This window comes from Mirounga angustirostris, unplaced genomic scaffold, assembly GCF_029215605.1.
Source record: "Mirounga angustirostris isolate CCGP_5_RB_7025 unplaced genomic scaffold, mMirAng1.0.hap1 SCAF_7, whole genome shotgun sequence".
NCBI classification, from domain to species: Eukaryota; Metazoa; Chordata; class Mammalia; order Carnivora; family Phocidae; genus Mirounga; species Mirounga angustirostris.
Genome location: NW_026991715.1, coordinates 124,077,707 through 124,101,342, shown reverse-complemented (window position 1 = coordinate 124,101,342; position 23,636 = coordinate 124,077,707). Strand labels below are relative to the sequence as shown.

The following is a 23,636-nucleotide window of genomic DNA, read 5'->3' as shown; positions in this document are numbered from 1 at the left end:
GCCCACTGCTCTTTCACCCCATATTTCTTCACTGAACAGCATTATCTATCCTGTGGCTTTCATCATTCACAACTCATGATTTCCAAATCTGTATTTCCAGGACTGGCCTCTTCCCATTTACAGATTAACCATCTGCCTACTAGGCAACTGCCTGCTGATCTACCCACATCCAATTCAAATGAGGTCCTTCAGGAATGACAAAATATTTTGATGCTACATATCCACTTAGATATCTCACAGATCCCTCAAAATCTCCACAGGTATAAAATTACACTCACGTTCTCTTCCCGACCTGCTCTCTTATGCCCCAGTCCTTGTTCGTGGAATCAGTCTTCTCCTGGGTCACCCTTAACTCCTCCTTCTTCCCCAGCTCGCCCACCTACTCGTCAGTTTTACCTCCTAAACATGACCTGTCTTGCTCCCTATCCCTCACCCTTCTCTCCACGTCCGCTGTCTGGCAGGCCCTCAGTTGAATCACAGAGTAATCCACCTCATGGCCTCTGGCTTCCCCAGTGACTGCCTGGCTTTTATTAGCTTCTCCATCTCTAACCCTCACTGTCCCTTCAAGCTCCAGGCCAACGGTCAGGAGGCTGTCTGACCAACTGCTCAGACTGCAGGTCCAAACTCAAACTTCGGCCCCACAATCTGATCCTCCTCTGCGGCTCCCTGTCCTTGGGGCATCTTTGCCTCCTAGTTCTCGCAGACCATCACACCCAGCTGGCATTCTCTTAATGATCCCGCCGCACTTTGCTCAATTTCCACTTCAGGCATTTATTGTAGCATACCAGGTATCATGGAGATTATTCTTTCCTTTCCTCCCATCCTCTCTTCCCATTAATTATTAGCTCCTAAAGAGCAGAGATTTAGTTTTATAACTCTCTTTCACCTAAAAGGGCTTTATATGCACTATATATTCAAGCTCTATTTAGTGAACTGAACAAATCCACCCAAATGGCATCTTTGGTGAGGACTGAAAATATTTTGATGACACCCAATTGTTTCTTTACATTCTGAAGAGAAAGCTGAACGGTATGCTTTTGAATGCACCTGTCTGCTACAGAAAAATTTATGAATAAAAAGATAAAATTGAGTCAAATTGTTGGATGCTTAAAAAAAAAAAAATAGAGTAAAACTATCCTAAAACCCCTTTCTAAATCCTAAGAGGAAAAAAAATTACATAATAGTTTTGTGTGGTTGAAATGCTGGTTTCAGCTAAGTCTACTGTGATAATACAGAATTTACAAATATTATTTTTCAGATATCATGCATTGTTGATGCACTGTTTGCTACAGGCAGTCACTGTTTTAAGTTCTTTAAATGCAATATCAGATTAAATCCCCATAACCACCCGATGAGCTCAGTATCATTATACTCCTCTCCTTTATAACAAGGAAAATGAGGCACAGATAGGTTTTTGACACTTGCCTGAGGTCACACAGCTGGTAAGGGGCAGAACCTGGATCTGAATCCAGGCCTGATTACCAACTTCATCTCTAGACCATGACACATAAATGAAAAACGTGGAGTGGAAAACCCACTGAACCAGAGTCACGAGTCCTGGGCTCCAGTCCCTGGTTCATCACAGCCCAGGTGGCAGGTATGTGACCTCGGACAAGTCTCCTAACATCTCTAAAATCACACAATGATGACCCAGGGCCTACCTTCCCTACTTTCCACGTGCTAAGAAATGCAGAGCTGTTTTATTCTGAGGACGTCCTGCTTGTCACCTTGAACCAGCAGATCTGGAATGCCATGAGGGACGCTGCTGGCTGAACGCTGTCTCTGGGGGAAAATTCCACCTGCTCTCCCAAGCACTGCCAGCCATCACATCATGCCCGAGGTCAAACAACCTATGTTTGGGGAACAAAAGAGCAAATGGCTACCACCTTCCTATTCTCCTCGCCACTCTGAACTAGATTCCTAATTGGTTAGCTCTTTAACTCAGCAGAGGCAAGCTCAAACCCACTCTGAGGACCAGCCAGATGAAGTGAGCGAGGCTGGCCACTGGGAAGGAATAAGGCGCGCACAGCTGAGGTGGGTAGCCTCCAGCTCGCACTTTACTTCTATGCAACCACCAGGTAGGATCATGGGTCCAGTACAGTCACAGACCTTCCAGGTTTTCGAAAAGGGACAGGGATGCAGGTTTGGTTTGGTTTGGTAACGTGAAATCGCCTTATTTTTAAATGCTGGCAACTAATTCTTTATGAAACACTATGTGGGCCAAAGAAAACACATTTGTAGGCTAAGTACAGTTCGTAGGGCACCAGTTAACAACCTGTTTTCAAAATGTATTGGCATTAAAAAATTCTTGACTTGCTGTTGAAATAATCTTAAAATATAAACTGTTTGAAGATTTATATTTCAGTGCACAGATATTGACCAAAATGTGCCTGAATGTTTTCTTAGCATTCTTTTGGGGTTGGAATCTGAAAGCTCTCTTCTCCGAAAGAATTCAAACGGTCCTTTTCCTTATGGTATTATTTAATTCCAGATCTCAAAATCCTAAGCATTATTTTAGAATGCAAATGCTTCTCAAAAGAAAAAAAAAAGAATTAAAACAAAATCTTTAGCTTTCGACCATAATCAACAGCATCTCTTAAGTATTTGGAAGGACAGTACTTCACCTTACGTTCACTCGAAACTTCTAAATAGAATGGAATAGAAAATGGAAAATACAACAGAAAGAACTGGTTTCTGGCCAAACTGTTCTGGAAAGGGATGTTTTGTGGGACGTTCTGTCAAGAAAGCAGATTCTACAGACGAGAGACGTGTGAGCTTGACATTGATCCTGATTACAGAACATATCAGGAAAGGGACCCTAAGCCAATGTACCTCAGCCCCACCTCACCCCCTCACTTGATGAGGCTGATCTGGGAAAGCAAGCCCCAGAAACAGACAGGAGGTATTTGGTTTGAACAAGATCTCTTCTAAATGCCCGAAAGATATTTATGAGCAAGATGAAGAGATACAGGTTGTATACAAAACAGTAAAGGGGGTTCTCTCACCACCACGTGCTAAACCTTACTCGAGGGGTGCCAATTATTGGATGATGTCAACCTGGACAAAGATTACCGACAGAAATGGCACAGTTCTGTTCTTCTTGACCTTTTCATTAATGAACTGGATGCTGACACAGGACTCACATTCATCAAATCTGTGGATTAAAAAAATGGGCAAAATAGCAAATATATTGCATGTAATAATGAGGATTTTAATAAATTAATCCAATAAACTAGTACAAAAGACAAATTTGACACTGATAATTTCAGAGTCCAAACTAAAATGATGCTGATGCTGATAATGGCATCATGTGCAGAAAATGAACAAATATAGGTTGGAAGAGACATGATTTAGTGGCAACACGTGGGAAAAACAGAAAAGACTGATCAGTGAAATGGGCCAATAATGGAATGTAACTGCCAAAACAGTAAAAACGAGGACAGCTCTTGTATCTCCTCATTTTATCACAATGCCTAAAATCCTATCCTCCAGTGGCATTAAAATGGGAGGATTCACTCTTAGTCTGAAAAATTAACAGGTAGGCAATCCAATAGTAAGGTAGTCTTAATATTAAACATAAGCAATTACTATCTTTATTACTGCCCAAATTATTATAAGTCCTTGCTTCAATATAAATCTCACTCCACATATTCTTAACCCATCTCTCCGTGGGTGTGCCTACCCCCGATTCTTTCTCAGCTTTACTGAGGTATAACTGACAAAACTGGATACATCTCAAGTGTACAACCTGATGATGTTGATATACACTGTGAAGTGACTACCGCAATCAAGTTAATTTACATGCCTATCACCTCAAACATGCTTCAGATCCATTCTCATAGCAATTTTCAAACATTCAATACACAACTAACTACAGTCACCATGCTGTCCATGAGACCCCCAGAACTCCCGCATCTCCTAACTGAAAGTTTATACCCTGTGACCGACATCTTTAACTCAAGCAGGTACTTCGCCCCTCTGACTTGACCTACTCCCTATTTTACAATTACACCCACACTTGGGGACCCCTTGAGCATTTAGCAACTTAAGGGGAAGGCACCAGCAGATCTGTGTTTGGGAGCTCTGAACACACAGAATGCTTTTGCACTGAGTTTAATCAGAAGCTTCAAGAAGGGCACGGCCCACTGGGCATGAGAAGAGCTTGCAGTCTTCACCACTCCACGTGTCGCCACCTTGACATGATGGGGAAAATTCTGAAAAACTTGAGGGGCCGGGCCTGCTGGGGCTCCTCACTGGTCTCTGGATTCCCAAGCCCTCCATGGCACAACTGGGAGTCAACTTCCTGAAATGCTGGTCTCACATGCCTGATATTTTCCATCACTCTCCCTGGCCTACTGGAAAAGGGGCCAACTTTAGCATGAGAGGATTTCTACTGTTTCACGCCACCCAAACTCCCACTCCCACCTCTGCCCACATCACCCGTGCTCGGGTCCCACCAAAACTGGGCCGTCCTCTGTGTCACTGCACATGCTGTGCCCTCTGCCCAGAATGTCTGTCCCACTCGTCCTTGTCCATGTAACAGACACCAACCCATCCTTCCAAACTAAGCTCACACTGTCCCACATCCAACCTCCGCCACTGTCTTTCCTTATTGGTCTCCAGAACGGAGACAAATTTCAGTTGCCATTTACCATCTAGATTATCACTGCTGTCCACCTTGTAGTAAAAGATATTTCTTATTGTCTCTACCGAAAGCACTAAGACAGTGGGCAGATAAGACCCACTCAGCAAGGTACGTGACCTCCACTGCCCCTGCAAGCATTCGAGCTTTTGATCCCAGCAATACATCCCTTGGAATGTGTGAGTATAAGACTATTCGTCAGTGAGCTGAAAAGGTCCCAAACAGAGACATCTGTACTTTTACTGAAGCTGGCGTCTGAGAAAGGGCAAGTGGGCAATGTCTAGCCAACAGCCTCATGTCTGCACGTCAACACAGCTTGGCTGCTCTCTACTTGCCAGTGCATGCTCAGTCCCTCTCACTAAGAGAGATAAAGGGCGTTTTTTTCTTTCGGAAAAGCGATCGCCCCTCAACCAAAAAAGAAAGCTGACTGCTGGTTCCAGTGGGGGCGGGATGGAGGGGGTAAGGTGGACCATGGAAAGCAAGAGTGTAGACAGAACAAACGTGAGATAAATGATGAATAAAATCTTGGCTCTGCTGGTGCTTCCAACCTGTGACCCGACTTAACCTTCCATGCCTTTTACACAGGCACAAGAAAAAAGGATTCGTGAAACCATCTTCTTTATTAGGCCGGATGAGTGAAAAAAATGAAATGCAAGGTCACTGCTTGTCACCAAAGTTCTGAGGCTTCCTTCGTGACTGCTGCATCTACTTTACATCAGAATTTGTCCACTGTTACCAACTTAAAAACTGTCCTTACATTAGGAAATTACAAAATTAATGTCGTTTTACATATTTTAAGCTGCATGCTTTATTGCCCTCATCCTCAGTAAGATTACGTGCTAGAATTTCTCAAATGGGATACCCATGAATTCCATTCGTCCTAAATTTATTAGTAGGAACCCATCTCAAAAAGGCATGTCCCAGGGGCGCCTGGGTGGCTCAGTTGGTTAAGCGACTGCCTTCGGCTCAGGTCGTGATCCTGGAGTCCCGGGATCGAGTCCCGCATCGGGCTCCCTGCTCGGCAGGGAGTCTGCTTCTCCCTCTCCCGCTCCCCCCTCTTGTGCTCTTTCTCTCTCTCACTCTCTCTCTCAAATAAATAAATAAAATCTTTAAAAAAAAAAAAAGGCATGTCCCTCACAGAAGATATACCACAGCAATTTTAACACTATTAGCCTAGGATAGTCTCACACCTGTATAGTGTAAATGATCAGTAAATCCTCAGTCAAGGAAACAACCTAGTCTGCTCCTCAAGTCATTCCCGGAATAAGCAGGAGGCAATGTTTGTGTTCACTGAAAAGTAACATCACAACAAAGTTTCTCTCAGAATTGCAGGAGAGAAAGTAAGGCCTGCTTGACCGTCAGCTGTGGCAACACCGTTTACTGAGTGTGTGCGGGTCTCCGTAATGGCCCCTTCCCAGGGGTGCAAGTGAAGGGGGCATGTCTGTCCTGGGCACTGTCTGTATCTGATGTCTACCCACTGCCTGGGGGGAGAAAGGGCCCCTATCAGTTACGGAATGAGTGAATCACATTTCATTCTAACTCTACAAAAGGAAAGAAGATCAGATCTTGACCTTCAAGAACTTCCCATACAGGACTATTAAAGACAAAAACAAGGCGCCTGGGTGGCTCAGTTGGTTAAGCGACTGCCTTCGGCTCAGGTCATGATCCTGGAGTCCCGGGATCGAGTCCCGCATCGGGCTCCCTGCTCGGCAGGGAGTCTGCTTCTCCCTCTCCCGCTCCCCCCTCTTGTGCTCTCTCTCTCTCACTCTCTCTCTCAAATAAATAAATAAAATCTTTAAAAAAAAGAAAGACAAAAACACAGAAGGAAAAATTAAAAAAAAAAAAAAAGCCTTCGATTCAAAATGAAATTTCTTGGTAATGCAAAGCATTTCAGTTTTAAAGTAAATAAAAACTCGCAAAATATTTCCCAGTGACCAAAAGCAATGAAGCATTTTGTCAGAATGTCCCGAAATGCTTTTCACAACAGTATGATATAACTTGTAAAACAAGTTATTCTGCTTAGAAATTCTGTATTAATAGGAACATAATAGTGGCCTTAATCATATCAGATTGGTGAGGTCAAGGTAACATTTATCAAACACCCGCAGGCACCTTGAGCTGGATATTATTATTCCCATTTTACAGATAAGGAAAGAGACACAAGACACAACTTGCCCAAGTTCACATAACCAGTAAATGGGAAATAGCATCTAATCTCATTCTCTTAACTATATAACATGCTTTATATAAAGGAAATCAGGAAAATGATTAATAAAAAATAACAGTCACCTGTAATTTCAACACAGAGATAATCTCACCTAACATTTGGTATATAAATTTTCCTGGCATTTTACCAAATTGTATATACAGACAGACACACACAAACACACACACAAGCTCACTCTCTCACATTCACCCTCCAAAACAAATAGCCAAAAACCTCAGATCAATTTACACATGCCGTTTTGCAATCTGCTTTTTCAGTCTGCAAATTCTGATTTTCTTTCACATCAATAAATTACTCCCCTACCTCACCGCTAATAAATAAAGGGTTCTCTATTACATGTACACACCACAATTTATGTAGCCAATCTCCCTATTATTAAGCACTTAAATTGTTTCTAGCTTACAACTACCATAAACAAAACTACAAAAACCATTTTTGCAAATTTGAGGTTGTTTTTTTGTGTGTACTTTGTGGGGAAGTCACCAGAATCTGGAGATATGTTTTTCCCAAACTTCAGAGAGCACCCTCTTCCCAATTTTGAGACACTCCACTAAGCAGACTTCCCACCAAGAATCACCGTGGGGGAGAAAGCCACTGACGGAATATGGTATCTACATGCACTGTGCAGGTAAGAACCACTGCTATAGATTGGTCTCTGTACACATGCTTATTTCTTTTTCCTTAGTTTAAATTCCCAGTGATGGAAATGCCTGACTAAGGGACATGGCACATTTTTGAGGCTTTCCATGAGTAATACAAAATTGCCCTCCTGGAAAGCTCTAACAGTTGAAACACCCACCAGCAGCATTTGAAAGTGACAATTCCCCAAACCTTCCAGTTGGCTAGACTTGTTTTTATTTTTTATTTTTAAACAATCAAATCCCTATATAGCCTTAAGTTTTAAAAACAGTGAAACTATTAGTAAAACAGCAAACAATTCAGATCAACAAATTTTAAAATACATACGTTTTCAAATGCAAAATATAAAACATTAATGGTATCAAATCCCAGCAGACTGAGAGTACAGAATAACAATTAGAAAATTTAGTGAAACCAGGCTCAGAAAGGTGTCAAGCTAGTAAGTAAAACCCCACATCTTCACTTGCCCATCTGGCTGATATTAGGCTTAATATTTGAGGCTTTGATAGCAATAAGCCATACTTTTTAACAAAAAACTTATGAAATTGTACATTCTTTCAAATTTTATAAATACTGTACTATCTTATAGCTAGTATGGCAATCTGAAGTTGTTAAAATCCTGTAGATATTCATTTATCAACAAATATCTGAATGCCTACTATGGGCTGGGCAATTTTCTCTGTTGAGGACATACTGGTGAATCCCACAAAGTCCCTGCCTTCAATGAACTGCTGTTCTGGGGGCGGGGCCTCAGGATCCTGCAGGGAAGAATCAGCAAATCATGGTTACGATGCCAGTCTGGAACCACTGGATTCTTGGGCAAATTATACCATCTCTAGGTCTCAGTTTCTTCATCAATAAACTTAAGAAGTTGACCAGATGACCTGAGACCTCTTCTGGCTCTCAAATTCTAGACTTTCTTTGGTTTTGTTTGAATGTTTAAGTTTTTATTACTGATAAGAGCTTTGCATTTTAAGCTCTATATAGTTCCACAAAAGCTGAATGTCGGATCTACAAAAAAGGTAATTTTACATCAACAGTAAAACTCTGGTGGATCCAGCCATCTTCAAAGAATCAACACAGGACAGATTCCAATTAGATGAAGATGTATGCTCCCAACTTTAACGGTTTCTTTGAAGAGGTTTCTAAAACGCCCTTGCCTCCTTCCCTTCTGTACTGTACTATAAATACTGAGGATGGGATGTGAAACAGGACCTCATTGGAATGGCAGTGGCCAGGAATGGCTGGCACCCCAGCTTTCAGGTGGCACCTGGCGCCCTCAGGGGATACAGCATGGAGTCCTGGTGGTTTCTCACTCCTCTGCAGGTTACGCCCACCCTCAACTCAACAGACATGCACGGTTCTGTCTGCAGAATGTCTACAGCTCACAGCCCCATTAGCATTTCTAATATTAGAAATGGGAAGCACTACTACTGCCACCACTTGTTATTTTCCACCAGATGTTCCTGCCACCACCATTTCAAGTGTCCTCAGATCCAGAGTCTCCTTGCAGGCTGCTTCAGACAGCAGTCAGAGGAAGGCAGAGCAAGGGGCCTCAGCCTCCCAAGCCCCCCTCTAGGGAAGCGCCACACACAGACGTTCAGGAAGTGATAGCGCCTCCTTGTGGTCTGTCAGGATACTGCCACTAAATAATCGAGATAGATTCTCAATTACAGGCACAGAGGAGGATTCCAAGTCGTCTTCTGTACCGCCTACAAACCAGGAGAACAGGTAAAAGCCAAAATTTTTGTCACCTCTGTGGCAAAATTCCATGAAAAAATTCACCCACCAAAAGTTTTTTCTCAATGTCCAACATAAAACCATAAAACGGTATCTGATAAACCACCTCTGCTCACGTGAGCGACATTAGCAGCGATTGGTGAGAAAGTATGTGCTGTAATTTTAGACAATGTAAGACAAATTTGGAATTCCTGCATCTCCATAGCTCACAAAGGAAATATAAAGGAAGTAGTAAAAGTACTTTAACTCAAACATCTAAGCCGCTAAATCACCACAAGCAGTTACATATAAAACAGATGCTCACATGCTCCTGCTACATGAAGAGCTTTTACTGCAGGGACAGTGACAAAGGACAAAGCCAACTTTACTTAAGCCTTAGAGGAGTCACAGAATCTATCCTTTACCCAGTGTCCGCGCAGAGCTTATGAGAAAAAGTTGGAAGATAAACCTAGACACAACTTATTGGGTTCTGGTGTCAACCAATTAGAATAGCAAATTAAACAATTGAGAACCCTCATTCTGCAAGATGACAAAACTCCTAATGGCAAACAGAAGCCAAAAAGCCACAGTCAAGAGAAACAGAACAGATTCTTATTAGACATCTATAACAATTACTTGGCACAAAACTCTTTTCCCACGCTTTCAATTAATATAAAGGAACATGTATTTAGAATGACAAACAGATTAGAAGTTGGGAAGAGGAAATACCAGAGTTCCTGACAGTCCCTAAAATAGAACATGCGCACACTCTTCCTCTGAGGATAAAAGTACCTGCATAAAGTACATATATTTTATTTGCTCATTAGCCTGTCCTCTGCCCAAAGGAATTAATGCATTCAGTATCCAAAAAGAAAAAAAAGGCATCTTTGAAAATTTTACACTTAAGCAACTAGCAAATCTACTGAAATCAATGGTGAAACTTCTGATAAATTACTCAGAAATCACTATAATGTCCTGGAAAATCAGGTAGGTTTTTAAGGCTTCATACTTTAATTTCATGGAAAAGCAATCAAATGCAACCAATGTAAAGCAATACTTTGAGAGGATGTGTATAACAGATTTGGTAACGTCAAGGGCCAGAGCCAAGATGGAAAGCCAAATGAGACTCCGGAATCTAAGCAGTTTGACCAAAACCCGGCAAGATTATTTTTTTAAACTCTCAGATTATTCATTAATTCAACAGGTATTCCCAGCCCATCCTGGCCAAAGCTGTTCCTGGGTGGTGAGAAAGGATGGGGAGCAATCAGACCCCGCCTGCCCTCCTGGAGCTTCCAGAGGTGGAGGACCGCCACCATCCAAGGCCTCTATTCCGTGTCTGCAAACATTCCTTCACACACGCAAATAGCCAGGACACTGACTGCAGTGCCCGCTTGCTCCTGCCTGCCACTCTCCCCATCTCCCTCCCATCATAAACCCCAGCCACAGAGACAGCCCTCTGTTCCTCTGGCAAGAGAGGCTCAGACCCCCTGCAGGCCCTTTGCACTTGCTGTTCCCTCTGCCTGAGCCACTCTTCCTCCAGACCTCTAAACACACAGACTTCTTCCCTCATTCAACTCTGTGCTCAAATCTCTCCATCTGAGAGAGAGTGTTTCAGGGCCACTCAATCTAAAACAATGGCCCCCACCCTGCCCCTCTTTACTACAGCCATCAACTCTTACTACTTTCCCAGTACAGAGCACTATTTGGTGTTACCTCTTTTACCGCTTCTCTGCTTTTTGTTCATCTCCCCCAGTAAGATGTGAACTCATTACAGCGAGGCCTGTCCACCCTGTGCACCATTGTATTTGTAGTCCCTATAAAGTTACCTGCAATATAACAGATGCTGAATATATACTTATTTAAGAAGAGCAAATATAGGGGCACCTGGGTGGCTCAGTCGTTGAGCGTTGCCTTCGGCTCAGGTCATGATCCCAGGGTCCTGGGATCGAGCCCCGTATCGGGCTCCCAGCTCTGCGGGAAGCCTGCTTCTCCCTCTCCCACTCCCCCTGCTTGTGTTCCCTCTCTCTCTGTCAAATAAATAAATAAAATCTTAAAAAAATATATCTTTAAAAAAAAGAGCAAATATAGGCAATATTGGCAGTTTTGTACTACAATGGCAGGTGCCACATAATAAAGAGAAAACACCTTAAATGCTAAATGAGTTGATCAGTTGAAAAAACTATAGCTTACAGGAGTCTTAAAATACTCTAAAAAATAAATGTAATGAACATAAAAAGGTCAACACTAGCTAATACTCAACTTTTATAATTTATTAGGCACAATTTCTGGGATTAGCAGTACTTTTACAACTTATTAACTCAACAAATATTCACAGCTTATCCTGACTGAGGCTGTTCCTGGGGGTGAGAAAGGATAGGGAGCAACCAGACCTTGCCTGCCCTCTGGAGGTAGGGTGTTAAAAGCACTCTGAGAGGTCGATTTTTAATTTAAATGAGCCAAATATTTTCTGAAATCATACCCGCCCCCCTTAAGAGTTACTCATACCCTTCTCCCAAACTGTACAATTTGTAACCATATTGTAACAACATTAAAATAGGAGAATTTGGTGATAATCTACAGCAGGCAGGCATTTAGTGCCTAATGGTAAACCAAAACTGCCTTCATCTTCAATTTAATCAAAGGCACAAGCCTTTTCTCCATGTTCAGAAATATTTAATCTCTTGTGAATTTTTCTTACCGATTATTCTTAAAAGTTTATGTCTGTTCTTTCTTTTCTTGAAACAAAGAGGTGGGGTACTAATCAAGGTGTATGACTTTAGTTCCTGGCCATCATGGCTCAGGCTTCACCACAAAGACACCAAAGATCCTTACGGATCACTATGAAATTATACAAAAGCAAAAGGTGTATATTGGAGACAAGGGGCATTTGTTTTCTGGAATGTGAGGCAAAGAAGTAAGTTACTACTGCCTTTGGGCCTTTGGGAACAATTGAAATCCACTTACAAACCTTAAAAACTAATGTTTTACAAAAATTTTATAACAAAATATTAGAAACAACCTACACATATCTCAATAAAAAGGAGGTTAAATAAATAATGGTTCACCCTTACTGGAGTACTCTCAGCAGCTCTTACAGAATGAGACAGCTCTCTTAAGTATTGACAGAGGGACTGCCAAGATTTAGTACTCTAAGGGAAGGGCGGGGAGCTGGTGCAGAACAGCATATACAATGAGTCCTCATTTGTGGAAAGACAAATAAAAAGAACACATATAAAATGTTTATACTAGCATAAGCTATATCTGGAAAGATATATACAAGGAACCAGTAACCCTGGTTCCTGGGGAGAATAGGGTGCTGTGTTTCAGAGAGGGGAGAGAGATACACTTTCTGCTCCAGACCTTTTTATATCTATTCAATCTCCCACAGTGTGCATAGATCGCCTGTCCCACAAATACAATAAATTTTAATATCAGAATAATTTATACTATCGCCAACATATTATTCAAGGATGATCATCAAAAGCACAGGCTTTCAAAAATCACAAAAGTTGTTCCATTCGACAGCAGAGTTCCTGATTCTTAATTCCCAGAAGAGAATCCAAGTCTCCACTAATTAGAGAGGCTCGCTTGTGATCTCACCTATTACAAAGCAAATAAGCCTCAATTCAATTCTTGGAAGGGAACTAGCTGCTAGGTTCACCTTGAAAGCATACCTCGTATTTAAATTGAGCTTGTTACTACCTAATGAAGCCTCCAAATTAACACCGTTTCCACCTGGCGATAAAACAGAAAGTCAATGTAAAAAACGAGAGGAGAGTCTGGAGTTTCTGAAAACACACTATACTTAGGTTTCCCTTCTTCTGCCAGGCTTAGACAAGGAACCCTCTGATATTAGTGAAACAGGATTTCAGATCTGTGGCAAAATAATAATTTTAAGGAGAGGGGCAAGCACAATTTGCACTATACAAACGCTTTAATTTTTCATTTGTAAGGGATGGAAATTTGCTTTAAACTTAGGATTCATTTGTGGACCACCCCTGACTAAATGATACTAAGTCACATTAATTTTACTCCAAGCAAAACTTTTAATGAAACACAAATCTGAAACTGAAAACGAACATGTCAGAAGACAAACCTTAAACTGAAACCCTTCTGTTGAAAAATGTTGTTAAAAGAACACAAAAAGAAAAGCAAAAAATTCATTTCCATATAAATGCTACACAAGAATGTACGCGTTATATCAATATTTGACTGCATTAAACATACCCCCACAAAAAGGCACACAAAGACACCCAACTGAGAATAAAGATCATATATATATATATATATATATATATTTTTTTTTTTTTGGTAGCGGAAGGTGGAGACCAGAATCACATTTTTCAAGCCCAGGAGTAAATGCACAACCACTTGATACGAAGTTTTCTGTCGGAGTCAGAATTCAAGATTCCAGCTCCATCCTTTTAGACAACCTATCAGAAGTGGCATCTTTCATGAAACCCAACTTTGATCACTAACAGTTTAACTTTGGGGTTTTCGAGTTTAGCGCTTTCGGATATAAGCACATAAAAATACAGGTAAATCACATACACTATAAATAAGGGAAGGAGAGAGGAAGAAGTGGTTTCATGAAGAGCTGAAGTACGGGGTCACGAAATCAATCGGTTGATTACATCTCCAAAGGAAAATAGAAATTAAAGCTCCTTCCCATCCCCCAGGTAGCCTCTGGTCTCAGAACTTACTGCCCTACGTGGGGCAGAAGTTCGCGACCGCGGAGTCGGCGCCCTCCGGGACGCGAGGTGGCCCAAGGGCGCGCGGAGAGCGGCGCGACCCGGAGCGCTCCCCCTCCCCCGTCACTCCCCGCGGACGCCCCCAGACCAGAGCCGGCCGGAGCGCTGCCCCCCACCCAGCCAGAGCCTCCGGGCGCTCGCGGCGACGCGCCCACGGGACCGGGCTCCGGGCTCCGTGGCTCCCACTCCCACGGCCCGCGCCGCGCCCGCCCGCCTCCGCACTCACGGGCCGCTCCCGCGCCGCTATCTCGCCATCCCCCGCCGTCCGCTTGGCCGCGTCGGCCGCCGCCCGGGGGCTGCCCGGAGTCCGCAGTCGCCCGGGGACTGGAGGCGAGGAGGAGGGGGGCCGGGCACAACCCGCCGCCTCCGCCGCCTCGCCTCCCCTGTCCCAGCGCTGGGCTGCTCCAGGCGGCCACGGGCTTGGGGCGGCCCGCTGCCCTCCGCGAGCCCCGGGAGTCGCCGCCGCCGCCAGAGCCTCCCGGAGGCAACGCTAACGGCCACGGCCACGGCCGAGACGCTTCAGCCCGGACTGCGGCGCGCGGGGGCGGTGCCTGCACGCCGCTCGGCGGGGGGGCGCTGCTGTCCCGGCCCCGCCCCCAGACCCGCCCCGCCGCCCGCGCCCCGCGCGCCCCCGCCGGAAGCCGCCCGCGCGCCCCCGCCGCCACCGCTACCCACCTCCCCCCGCCCGGCCGCGCGCCTCCGGCGCTCGCCTGAGGGGCCGCCCCTGGGAGTCGGAGGACCGCGGCGGCGCGCGGGGCCGTAGCGCCGAGGGTGGCGCTTCCGCGGAGAGTCCTGCCCGGAGGCCAGCCTCGGAAGGTCGTGGAGGAGCCGGGGAGAGCGAAGCGGCCGGGCCGGTGCGAATCCTCACGGAAGGCCGGCCGAGCGCGCGGCGGCCCTGCGGGGAAGGAGAGTGGCCCCCCAGATGCTGTCACTGCTCATTGCCAACATTGCATAGAGGATTGGAAAGTGTGGAGCCGCGTTTTCGCCTCCCCTGTAAAAACACATGAAAACCGGCTTCGCCTCCGCGAGGGTGGCGGTGGGGGGGAGGGGCGATTGCTTAGATTTTGAGTTACCTAAAATGCGCCCAGGGATGGGGCCCTGCCGCTCAGGCCACCTTCCTTCTTGGTGGTGCAGGGCTCCCTCTGTCCGAGAGGGCCCGCGGGGGCATTCTGATAATATCCTGGAGCCATCTAGTCTTGCCTCCAAGGCGTGGTGGGCTTATTTGTGCGGAGAAGAAACGGATCCCTTAATGGGGTGAGATTTTTTTCCTCCGTGCATTGTTCCCATTTCCGCAGTTTCACTTGGCCTCGATTTTCTTCCAGAGTAATGCACCAAATGAAATTAGCTGGAGAGCGCTTGATGGCGCAGAATCATGGTTTGAAGATGTTTACACTCCATGCCGGACGCGTTTCATGGTGTTCTCTTCGGCACAATTAATTTTGCAAAGTTCAGAAATGTGCCAGATAGAGCCCCTGGCACGCAGAGTCACAGGGCTTTGCAGACACACCTTCAATAGGAAGCCAGCTTGTTTGTTTCATTTGTGATTTATTTGATACACCAGCATCAAGGCCAGTGTGTTTTCTAGAGACCTGTGGGTGAAATTCTCAGTTTCTAAATTGGCAAAATGAAGCTTATTTTCTGAAATAACATTTCCCTGTTGATAATGTAACTAAAATGGGCAACAAAACACCTGCAGAATGTTAATGGAAAAAGTGAGCTTCAGAGACAAAAATATGTGTTTCACAGTAAGACATGGTCCCTACTAGTGTCCTAATGGCCAACTCCATCCATGTGCATATTTTATTTTACTTTTTTTCTATGCGCATATTTTTTGAACACCAAAACTAAATGCTTCTTATTGTCCCTAAGATCTTGTTTGGAAAACATGCTTCTATTAAGTGTACCTGAAGCTCTGTTTAAGATGTATAACATTGCTTTTTGTTTGTCCTCGTTCTTGAATCCATGATGGTTTGGGAAATTTATCATTATTCATATTGGAGAATCCTACAGCTGTCTTTTCCAATAGGCACAGTGCCTAGGGCCCATAATAGTTTTAGGGGCCCACAAAAACGATCCAGTTTCAAATCAGGAGGGAAAAGATTAACATTAAGATTTAAGAAAGTGTTTTAATATATATTAAAGTATTTGTCTTTACACTAATACAATGTTAAAATATAATGTTTATTTTTTTTAAATGGAGGAAGGTATTCAACAGAGGCAAAAGTGCCTAGAGCCCCCAAAATCATGTGGTCCTGTTGCCTGGGATTGAAAAATTCCTTTTCATGAAACAAATTTGCAGTTTTAAGCACATAAAATGCTAACTTCTGTCACTTTGTTTTCCAGAAAGAGAAGAAAAGAAAAGATAATGGAGAGAGGAAGACATTTGGGGGCACAGTGCCTAACCTAGCATCCATTGGGTACATACCATGTACCTGGAACTGTCTCACTCATTTAATCCTCCCCACTCATCTGTAAAATAGGTACTATTATCACACCTAGGCACTGATGCAGTTTTTTGTGAGGCCTGAAATTTATGCAATTGGGTAGTCCTCTTAAAGAAAAAGAAAAAACAAATGCAGCATACTCTGGCTGCTCCAGCAACACCCAGCACAAGGGAAAACGACAGAGGGAAAATCCACGTGGAAAAGGACCTCAATCTCAGCTGACTGTGCTTAAATATCTCACTTTTGCCAACTGTATAAAAACGTAGAACCACGTGAATATATTGCTAGGATTCCTGCCAGGGCCTTGAATGGGGGCCTGGAAAAGATAACTTGAAGCTTAGCTTTAATTAGCTTCACAGAAAACTGCCTCTGATATATACCCAGTTCATAGGTCAGGAACTTGCTGTAGCTCCTAAGGGCCATCATAGTGCCCCCACCCCCCTGACACACACATACCCAGGTATAGTTTGAAGGGTGGGGGTGTACACACTTCTCACAAGAAATAACGGATTTTATATTTCCATGACAAGGCAAGGGCTTTAAAAATACGTTAGCAGTGTTCTGATTATGACTAGGCCATAATTTAATTTGCAGTACTCGATACGATCCTGTTATCTGTGCTGACAGGAGTAAATTTTTCTTAACTACTGTGTAAAAAGGTGTATTAACCACTGTGGATTCTTAAAGGAATCTCAGCTTAATTTCAAGTGCCATGGATTTCACTCAACTCAAGTATCATAGGCTAGTCAATCTGTAAATACTGTTTTATGTAGTATTTACTTTTGTACAATTTCCTGAGATGTTGCAAAATAAATAGAACAAGAATTTGTTTTGGTCGATGCTTATATCTTCTAATATGAAGAGCCTAACACATAGTTCTCACTAAATGTTCGTCAAAGAATGAAAGAGAAAAGAGCACGTAATTAGAAGTAAAAGGGTAGGTTATATTACAAGCTAAAATTAAATGGGAATGAAATAGCAAATTGTTTAACTTCTTGCTGGATAGCAGAATTTAGCTTCTTAGTTATTTTGTGCCCAAGATTTGTGCTCTTCTTTCCAACTTTTGGCAATTCTCCCTGATTTCCTGTTTTATTCATTTCTCTTTTTTTGTAAATAAGATTTCATTTGAAATACTTAAAATATAAAATGATCTCTAAGTGTAACAAAAATCACAATCACACCTGTAATGAAAGTTCTGGAAATGAAAGGCTTTGTTCTTTGAAAGGATCGATCATCCACAAAAGGCGTAACCTTGAGATGATAAGGTTTTATTATTAAACGACTTCCATTTTGGCCCTTGAGCTGGCTTCTTGGGATGTGCGATCTAACGTGTATAGTGTTTATCAATCGGCGGGATGAGACTTGGCTGTGTTCCTGAAAGAAATTTTGGAACTGAATAACAATCTACAAATTAAGTATAGTTATTAACCAGTGAATAGTTGAAATGAGTGAAGCTATTCTTTGTTTTAAGCCTGACTGATAAATGTAGATTTAAATTGGTTTATTTTAGAGCACAGTTTTGGACAAGGTTCAAAACTTTAATTAGATCCCTGTAACAAGAAGACATATGAGAGCAATCAGCTTATTTTCTCTAGATGTTATGTTCTTTTCCCAAAATGGCCCAGAATGGTATTTGAGGGGCATGAAAAATGCGATAAACACCGTGAAAGATAGTATCTGCCCAGGATTCCGTTTAGAATATTCTCTTTCGGATAAAAAAGATTTCAGGGGTGTTATGTAAACTATTTTGGTAAATTATTATATCCCTAGCATAGCACCAACAGGATTACATTTTGTCTGTCTTTTGTTTATTTATACTGTGCCTTCTTCCAAAGAGACTTAAGGTGGTTACAATGAAAGGCAAATATTAAAAAAAAAAAAAAAAAAAAAGGTCAAAAAAACTCTGGCTGAGACAGACAATAGCATTTGAGCAGAAAACTTAGCTCCAAGTTTCCTCATAGCCAAGTGAAACAGGGAAATGAAGATTTTCATAACTCCCATTGTCAAGTAGAAGAAATCATACAATTTATTTAGGAGAAAGTCTCTCCTGGTCCAAGTTCTGAGAGGAATTTGTTATAAGGGGTCTTTATATAAGGGATATTTAAAAATCTAAGTTAAGGCCACTACACAACGGTTTGGGCCATCTTTTGGTGGCAAGCAGAGCTAATACATATTTTCTTTCCTGGTGAATAGCTTTGAAATTGCTATTGTTGAAAGCAAGTAGCAAGACGCCCACAGAGTTATTATTATTTTTTACACCGTCCTTTGAAGGCAAGCCAAGGACGTAATATCAAATCTTGGTTTTCCCAGTTTCCTTCTTTATAAAAAGGAGTTATTAAAAGTACCTACCTCATAGGGTGGTAGAGAGAACAAATGAGTTAATGTCTATAAAACCACTTACTGCTGTGTTACTTTTGCTAGTTTTCCTCAGCCAACGTGTGCCTAAATAGTACCTCCTCCCTTCTTATAGCTTGTGGCGTACTGTAAACAGCCTCAAGTCCCTTTTGGAAGAATGTGTTGTGTCTGTGCCCGACACAGAGTAAGCGATGCACATTAGCTGTGAATACTCTCATTATTACAATTTCTTTTATTCCTCCTAAATCTATCAAAGCAGATGGAAGAGCCTGTTCTGGGGCTAAGTGTGGTTGTGAAGTGGTTATAAAATCTTGTTATCCTTAGTGGGTAAAGCTTAGAGGGTGAGGAAGGGTAGACAGGTATCACTATGATGCCCATAAAATCATCTCTGTTCTCTTTTATTCCCTTTTATTGTTTGCCCATCATCTCCTGTCCTACATGACTTCACTTAACTATTTGATTTGAGGAGCACTGAGTAAGGGCCTTGTCCCCCAGTAGACTAACATTTAGTTAACTCCCTAGATCTTAAGACCTGTCATCTTCAAGAATCATGTGAAATTTCTTATGCTTCTGAGAGGTTAAGTACCTCAAGCTGTTAAGGCTAACTCCCAGAGTCAGAGCCTATGGTTGAAGAGGGGCGAGTCCCAGGAATGGAGAGAGCCCTTGCAAGGAGAAGGGGGCACCACTAGCCAAACCTTCTTTCTGAAATAAACCCTGCCTGCCCCCTCCGCTCTGTGCCCTTCTCCATACCTCCCATTTGACCCCAAAGAACTGCTGATTGATTAGAATCTTCCTTCTAATCCTTGCACTTCCTCTCAGCAAGCTCATCCCCCTTCCTGCCCCTCTGATCTTCTCTTTCCATGTCTACATTCACGCCTCACATCTTATCTTATGGTCCTCCATCCCTTCACCTTTTCTCTCTTCCTTCTGCCTTACCAAACCCTCTCCTCTGGCCCTGTTTTTCTCTGTCCTCTCTGTATTCTTTATCTGTTGTCTCGAGTCATTGTGGGGCAAAGCAAGACATTAAAATTGATGCTACCTGATTCCATATGGTCCATCATCGTCCCAGAATCCTGTGCTAATAATTCTCAGTTGAGCTAATGGATCCCACAAAAGAGCAATTTACTCCATTCTCAGTGGTGATATTCAGCCCATTATTTAATTTCTTCCTACAGCTACTGCACTCAGTGTGTTGCCAGAGGCCTCTAGCACGGATGGAGAAAGAAGCCAAAAGATTAAGGAATTGAGCTGAGGTCAAGCCCGAGGTAGCGGAGTGGTTCGAAATTGGACCCAAATTCCTTAAATCCTTGAATATATTATTCTATCTAATGCACTTAATCCACAGACTTCAATGGTCTGTGCAAGACCAAAAATGTAAAACCAACAGAAAGTTTTTGTTTCCAGTTTCTGACTGTGAAGAATTTTCAATGGTTACACATTTGCCAACAGACTTAATTCAAGGTCTCTAACACATTGGAAAATAATGAGTCAGTTAAATAATTAATTTCAGCAACATCCCTGGGGTTTCCTTCAGACACCTAATCCGGTCCACCACCTGGGTCTCATATTGGAAAACAAAAATGGCCATCACTATGGCAGTTCTGGTCAACAGGGACATTTCTGTTGATGATTTGCCTACTGGAACTTGAGGTAAATGAGGACACCACTCTCAAAGGAAAAGTCAGCAACTCTGAGATTCTTTTCTGTGACATGCCCAGGAAATCTGGGGTTTCTGGCTAGTCTGTTTGATCACACGGAATCTTATGCTCAAAGAGCAGACAAACTTTACCACCACCCAAATCCAGCTCAAAGTCACATGCTCATGGAATCTCATCCTACCCACCTAGGTAGGCCGATCCTGGACTACACCAATTAGTCTAAGCTTGCTAGATGTTTTTCTTAACTCTAGGAAGGAGAAACAGTTGTACGTATGACCCTCAGATTGGGAGATTATTATTAATTGGTTATTAACCAGTTAATAACTATAAACAGTCTCAGTGTCGGGCACTTTCCCTGTGTTCTAGGTATTAGTCCCACTTTACAGATGAACAAAGCAAAGTTCAAAGAAGTAAAATAACAAAGATTTGAACATACCCACCTAATTCTGAAGTTATTTTAATGATTTTGAAGATATTGACTAAAAGGAGGGTTCAGAATATTTAGTTGGTAGATAATGGCAATGAACGTTTATTGAGCACTTACAGGGTGCCAGGCACTGTGTACCAAGTCATCCATCCTTTGCAATCCTGTGAGTTGCAGCCCTTTTACAAAGGAGGCCACACAGATATTGGTACCAATGCAATTCAAACCACTGAGGACTGGCTCTAAAATCCACACTCCTAATTCCCGGACTCCGTTCCACCATCAGCGCTGCCCAGTAAACCTTTGTCACTTCTAGCTTCAGGGGCTACACTGGTATCTCGCCTCCCTGGTCAGGATATAACAGTGAAGAACATAAAGTTCTTGCCTAATTCTAGAGAGAAAAAACAGACAATGAACACAACAAATAAGTAAATAATATAATGTCAGTATCAGCTTGAAATACATACTTTGGAAAAAAATAAAGTAGGTTTAAGCGATAGAAAATGGCAGGGGTTGCTTTTCTTTTTTGGAGGGGTGGGGAGGAGAGGCAGAGGAATAGGGAGAGAGGGAATGCCAAGCAGGCTCCATGCCCAGTGCAGAGCCTGATACGATGCTTCATGTGGGGCTCGAAGAGGGGCTCGATCTCACGACCCTGAACTTATGACCTGAGCCAAAATCAAGAGTTGGATGCTTAACTGACCGACCCAGCCAGGCACCCCAGGGGCTGCTCTTCTAAATGGAGGTAACTGTGAAGGCCTCCCTGAGAAGGAGTTCTTGAGCAGAGAGACATAAATGAAATGAGAGATGGAGCCTTGTTAATATCTGGAGAGCGACAGGTGCATGGCTAACATGGCCCAGAACTGCAAGGAGGCCAGGGTGGCTTGAGCATAGAGCATTGAGAGACCAGAGAAGTATGATCAGGACTTTTGATTTTCTTTTCTATGTGATCCCTCTAGCCTATAGGTGAAGAGCAGATTTTAGGGGTTGGGAAGAGAAACAGGGATATTCTCCAGGGGCCTATGACAGTTGTCCTGGGGAGAGACGACGCCAGCTTAGACCATCATCCTTCTAGCTATTTAGGTTAGCCACCTTCTTTGACTTGTCCCTTTCTTTCACTTGCTACCTTCCTGCACAGATGCCCAACTGTGGGTTTTGTTTCTACAATGCACTCTGCAGCCACTGGAGGCTGGTTGAGTTTCCCAAGGTACAGATCTTAAGAGATGAGCATGGAGAAGGTTTATTAGGAAGGGCTCTTAGGGTGACAGCCTGTTGAAGAGAAGGGAAGAAAGCCAGCGGACTGGGCAGAGAAAGAAGTGCAACTGCAGTGCGGGGGCTTCTGAAGCCAGGATGACCGTTCAGAGCTGTCCGAGCTGTGGTGAGAGGTGCTGCCTTTACACGGCTGCAGGAATCAGTCATTGGACCCCAACCATCCCGGGAAGAGGGTATGACTGTGAGTAACAGGGCTTGACAGCTGAGGGCTCTCTGTTGGCGGCGTTCTCAGTGACTTGGGTAATAAGGTCTTAATTCTTTCAGAGGGTCTGAGAACTGCTTCCCAACACCCACCACACCATCCCTCTTTACATTCGTCACTGAAACGGCCCTGATATAATTCGTCATTCCTCCTGCTTAGACTACTTAGACTATCTCCGGAATTATATTCCAGTAAAAGCCAAATTGCTCCTGTTGCCTATAGAATTACATTTAGACTCCTTAGCACAGCAAGGAACCTTCTAAGAGCCAAACATCGTCTCCCCACCATATGTCTCACAATCTGTGCAGATAAGTCTCTTTGGCACACCCTAAAATCCATGCTGTTGCTTGGATCGGAAATGCCCTTCACTTTATCCATCAAAATCCTACTCCTCAAGGCTAGCTAGCTGAGTTCTACCCTCCTCTTTCCCCAGAACCTCTATTCTAAAACTCCTTTCATTCTGCCTGGAGTGAGTTGCTTCTTTATTAGCTGAGTAGCAGCAGGAATGAGGCCATCCCCATTTCACCCCCACTGAGTCCCTACCGACATTTAGCATCGTGGGCTCCCAATAATGGTGGGGGACTTGGTCTATGTCAGCTTCCACCAGTGGCCAGACCATATCCTAGGATGGCAGTATGCAGAATGGTTAAGGGCTTCTGGATCCATACTACCAGGGTCCAAATTTGGCCCCACCACTTACTAGGTCCATAGTCCTCAGCAAATTTCATGTTTTATACTTCAGTTTGTCCATCTCTAAAATGAGGATGATAATAATACCTACTTTATAAGATCGTTTTCAAAATTAAATGAATTAGTGTAAGTAGAGCATTTAGAACAGTGGCTGCCCCTTCATGAGCACATATAAATGTTGGCTCATAATCACGCCTAGAGGTTATTGGGTACCTGCCTGAGTCACCAGTCCCCATGTTGACCCGTGCTCACTCGTGCTCATCAAGACTGCCCTCGGGGGAACTGCTTCTTACTAAGATTCATACGCTCAATGAAGGGGCCTTCGTACAGCTCTTCTGTAGGGATATCTGTTAATAGAGCTCTTGTTTTCCTCTTAATAGCATTCCTTTAATGAGTGAGGATATTCTTGCAAAACATTCTGGAATTCTGTGCTTTCCTGGGGCTCTTTCAAGCTGGACTCAGACCTGGTTTTATAATCAAGATTATGCACTTTTCCAATGTTGCAAGAAAAAAACAAGCACAAAGCATCGCATTTATGAGTGAGTAGATTCACAGACACTTTTGAACTGAAAAGGGACCTTAGAGATCACCTAGTCCAGAAGACAAAAAAAACAAA

The 23,636-nt window shown here is 43.3% G+C and overlaps 1 protein-coding gene across 4 annotated transcripts in view; it reads right to left on the bottom strand.

Annotated features, from left to right (window-relative positions):
• LIFR (LIF receptor subunit alpha) overlaps positions 1-15,185 on the bottom strand; it is a 78,080-nt gene extending 62,895 nt beyond the window's left edge. The window contains exons 1-2 of one of the 4 annotated variants that reach the window (XM_064596776.1): positions 3,026-4,213; positions 1,662-1,850 (exon numbers count right to left, since the gene is read on the bottom strand). The gene's annotated coding sequence lies outside the window, so the exon portion shown is untranslated. Of the gene's footprint in view, positions 1-1,661; positions 4,214-14,204; positions 14,499-15,051 lie in introns of those variants that run through there. The other 3 variants (XM_064596777.1, XM_064596775.1, XM_064596774.1) reach the window with 3 other exon arrangements.
• Between the last annotated feature and the right edge of the window lie 8,451 nt (positions 15,186-23,636).